This window comes from Triticum dicoccoides, chromosome 2A, assembly GCF_002162155.2.
Source record: "Triticum dicoccoides isolate Atlit2015 ecotype Zavitan chromosome 2A, WEW_v2.0, whole genome shotgun sequence".
NCBI lineage: Eukaryota > Viridiplantae > Streptophyta > Magnoliopsida > Poales > Poaceae > Triticum > Triticum dicoccoides.
The window spans coordinates 681554145-681559331 of NC_041382.1; positions in this window are offsets into that span (position 1 = coordinate 681554145).

Consider the following 5187-nt stretch of genomic DNA (forward strand, 5'->3'; position numbering starts at 1 on the left):
AACGTCCATCTTTCTCTTGAAGATCCATTTATTCTTCATGACTTGCCGATCATTGGGCAAGTCAACCAAAGTCCATACTTTGTTTTCGTACATGGATCCCATCTCAGATTTCATGGCCTCAAGCCATTTTGCGGAATCTGAGCTCATCATCAGTTCCTCATAGTTCATAGGTTCGTCATGGTCTAGTAACATGATTTCCAAACCAGGGTTACCATACCACTCTGGTGCGGAACGTACTCTGGTTAACCTACGAGGTTCGGTAGTAACTTGATCTGAATTTTCATGATCATCATCATTAACTTCCTCACTAATTAGTGTAGGCATCACTGGAACTGATTTCTGTGATGAACTACTTTCCAATTCGGGAGAAGGTACAATTAGCTCATCAAGTTCTACTTTCCTCCCACTCACTTCCTTTCGACAGAAAATCCTTGTCTAGAAAGGATCCATTCTTAGCAATGAATATCTTGCCTTCGGATCTGTGATAGAAGGTGTACCCAAGAGTTTCCTTTGGGTATCCTATGAAGATGCATTTCTCCAATTTGGGTTTGAGCTTATCAGGTTGAAGCTTTTTCATATAAGCATTGCAGCCCCAAACTTTAAGTAATGACAACTTAGGTTTCTTACCAAACCATTGTTCAAACGGTGTCATCTCAACGGATTTAGATGGTGCCCTATTTAACATAAATGCAACTGTCTCTAATGCATAAACCCAAAACGATAATGGTAAATTGGTAAGAGACATCATAGATCACACCATATCTAATAAAGTATGGTTACGATGTTCGGACACACCATTACACTGTGGTGTTCCAGGTGGCGTGAGTTGCGAATCTATTCCACATTGTTTCAAATAAAGACCAAACTCATAACTCAAATATTCGCCTCCATGATCAGATCGTAGAAACTTTATTTTCTTGTTATGATGATTTTCAGCTTCACTCTGAAATTCTTTGAACTTTTCAAATGTTTCGGACTTATGTTTCATTAAGTAGATATACCCATATCTTCTCAAATCATCTATGAAGGTCAGAAAATAATGATACCCGTCGCGAGCCTCAACACTCATCAGACCACATACATCGGTATGTATTATTTCCAATAAGTCACTGGCTCGCTCCATTGTTCTGGAGAACGGAGTCTTAGTCACCTTGCCCATGAGGCACGGTTCGCAAGCATAAAATGGTTCATAATCAAGTGATACCAAAAGCCCATATGCATGGAGTTTCTTCATGCTCTTTACACCAATATGATCAAAACAACAGTGCCACAAATATGTTGCACTATCATTATCAACTTTGCATATTTTGGCATCAATACTATGAATATGTGTATCACTATGATCGAGATTCAATAAACCATTTACATTGGGTCTATGACCATAGAAGGTTTTATTCATGTAAACCAAACAACAATTATTCTCTGACTTAAATGAATAACCGTATCACAATAAACATGATCCAATCATATTCATTCTCAACGCAAACACCAAATAACATTTATTTAGGTCCAACACTAATCATGAAGATAGAGTGAGTGTGCGATGGTGATTTTATCAACCTTGGAATCACTACCAATACACATCGTCACCTCACCCCTAACTAGTCTCTGTTCAATTTGCAACTCCTGTTTCGAGTTACTAATCATAGCAACTGAACTGGTATCAAATACCCTGGGGTTACTATCAACACTAGTAAAGTACACATCAATAACATGTATATCAAATATACCTTTCACTTTGCCATCCTTCTTATCCGACAAGTATTTGGGACAGTTCCGCTTCTAGTGATCATTCCCTTTGCAGTAGAAGCACTCAGTTTCAAGCTTAGGTCTAGCTTTGGGTTTTTTCACGGGAGTGGCAACTTTCTTGCTATTATTTATTGAAGTTCCCTTTCTTTTCCTTTGCCCCTTATATTCAAACTAGTGGTCTTGTTAACCATCAACACTTGATGCTCTTTCTTGATTTCTACCTTCGCTGATTTTAGCATCGCAAAGAGCTTGGGAATTGTTTTTGTCATCCCTTGCATATTATAGTTCATCACGAAGTTCCAGTAACTTGGTGATAGTGACTAGAGAACTCTATCAATCACTATCTTATCTGGAAGATTAACTCCCACTTGATTCAAGCGATTGTAGTACTCAGAAATTCTGAGCACATGCTTACTGGTTGAGCTATTCTCCTCCATCTTGTAGGAAAAGTACTTGTCAGAGGTCTCATACTTGTCGACTCGGGCATGAGTCTGAAATACCAACTTCAGCTCTTGGAACATCTTATATGCTCCGTGGCGTTCAAAACGTTTTTGAAGTCCCGGTTCTAAGACGTAAAGCATGGCGCACTAAACTATCAAGTAGTCATCATACCGATCTTGCCAAACGTTCATAACGTCTGCATCTGCTCCTGCAATAGGTCCGTCACCTAGCGATGCATCAAGGACATAATTCTTCTGTGCAGCAACGAGGATAATCCTCAGATCACGGAACTAGTCCGCATAATTGCTACTGTCATCTTTCAACTTATTTTTCTCTACGAACATATCAAAAATAAACGAGGAGCTATATAGTGAGCTATTGATCTACAACATAATTTGCAAATATTATCAAGACTAAGTTCATGATAAATTAAAGTTCAATTAATCATATTACTTAAGAACTCCCACTTAGATAGAGATCCCTCTAGTCATCTAAATGATCACGTGATCCATATCAACTAAACCATGTCCAATCATCATGTAAGATGGAGTAGTTTTCAATGGTGAACATCTCTATGTTGATCATATCTACTCACTGGTGCGCGTCGGTCCTAAACAAACGGTTTTTAACCCCTTTCCGCGATGGTATTTGGAACCGTCGCCAAGTGAGTGTGTGCGATAGGGTGTCCTTCCCACACAACCCAGAAATCATCGGGGATAGGCCCTCCTAGGACCCAGGCTGGGGCCGTGTGCGATCAGGCGAGGCATCGAAACCCAATAATTTCCGTAGGTATGTACATACCACACGGTAAGAAAATCATTTCCATAGGTATGTACATCCCACACAGTGAATCCCAGAAAATCATTTCCGTTCATATGTATATCACACACAGTCAATCCAAGGAATTCGTTTCCGTTCTTATGTACATCCCACACAGTCAATTCAGGGAAAACGTTTCCGTTCTTATGTATACACTCATGTGTGAAAGGTGTAACTATCACACATGGTCTGCCTTGGTTAACTGTTTGCTTTCATTAACTACATCACACATGATTTGATGTAGAAAACTGTGTGGATTGGTCTATCCATCATAAGCACTTTTATTGCCAGAACCATTTACAAAGTTCCATGACCGTCTATTCTCTTTTTATTTTTGCCTATAATTTATTATTCTAATTGGAAATTTTGAAATACGAAACGTGCAATTCAAATTCTCAGCACAATGGTTCAACAACGAATCCATAAATAAAGTTGCCAGTACAATATGTTCAGTAGTTACAGGATTAGGGAGCAATTAACTATGATGAACCACAATATTTAAAGGTGGTAAAGGTGAAGAGACAAGTGTAAATCATTTTGACTGCCGCAGTGTTGAACAAGCGGAATGCCCATAATGTGCCTTCCTGCATGCCATAGGCACGAACCACTTTTGTCCAACCCCTTGTGACGATCGCCCACCCATCCTTCACCGCCTTCAGGAAGACTTCTAGAGCTTTATCATGGTAGCATGAATTATATACTGTAACCTCAGTTGCCTCCACTCCGATCATGTAGTTTGCAAGGTAATTGTCGGTAAATAGCTTCGGAAACCACTGAAAAGAGAAAAATATCAGATAGTGAGGTGTAATAGAGTAACTTGTTGTGGGAAGGGGGAAAAGGCAACACATTACTTACCATCCTAAAGTTCACTATTGTCTTCGACAAAGTGTAAATAAAGAGCTTAATTCCAATCACCAGTTTCTTTCGCCTAACAATCTTTCTTAGTTTCCTCACTTTATGCTTGTTCATGAATATCTCATTTCCCCATACACAAAAGGGATCGAAGTGTGGATCAGTACCGCTCATATATGTACCTACAAGCAACCAGTAAATGTTAGAAGCTAAACTGAGATTGCACAAATGATGTAAAATACAACTACCTATGTTCCTAATTACAAGTATTTTTTTGAGATTTTAATATGGACTACATATAGATGTATATAGAATTATAGATACAGTTTAGATTAGAATCTATATTCACTCATTTTGCTCCTTAAGTAGTCTATATTGGAATCTCTAAAAATACTTTTATCTAGGAATAGATGGTGTATAAGACATGGGATGCAGCTAACCTCGATGGCAAACAACAACATTGCCCATTGTAGCCGTGTGTAAGTACATGCAAAGCCAATGTTAACTACAACAAGGTTAACATCCACCAAAAATAGCAAATGGTAATAAAACGGCAGCATCTGTAGTGATATCTTCATTTTGAAAGAGTAGCACGGTAGCAAACAGACGGATTAAAAAATGGATACAACTGTTAATTGCAACAGGCTTAACAACATCATAATTCTTGTTTTGTAAGTTTGTAGCCATTGAAATACAACTCTTTAAAATGGATACAACTGTTAATTGCAACAGGCTTAATAGCCATTGAAACCGGTACTGATAAAAATGCAATTGGCAGAGTTAAACCTCACAAGGCAGGTGCTGCCAGAGTAGATAATGGCCCGGTTGTCTATAAAAAGGTAGGGAAAATAGCTCAAACGTGTTAGGCATGTTTACTACAACATGCTTAATACATCGAAAGTACAAAACATAGCCATTAATTGCAACTGGTATTGGTAAGATTGAACTGGTGGGTACATACTTGGTAAGTCCTGAGAGGTAGTTGCTGGGGAACTTCATCTTGGCCAGAGCCCGCCCAAAGTTAGCGGCGGCGGAGGCGAGTTGTTCCTCCGGGTCGAAGTGTGGATCAGTGCCACTGACATGTGTACCTACAGGCAACCAGTAAATGGTAGAAGTTAAACTGTAATTGCACAAATTATGTGAAATACTGTAAGACATGGGATGCAGCTTACCTTGACGACAAACAAAATCATCGGCCGTTATGATCCTGCATAAGTACATGGACAAGCATGTTAAGTAAAACAGGGTTAGCATACACCAAAAAAAAAAATGGGGAGCATCTCTAGTATATCTTCGTTGCGGAGAGTAGCATGGTAGCAAATGGAC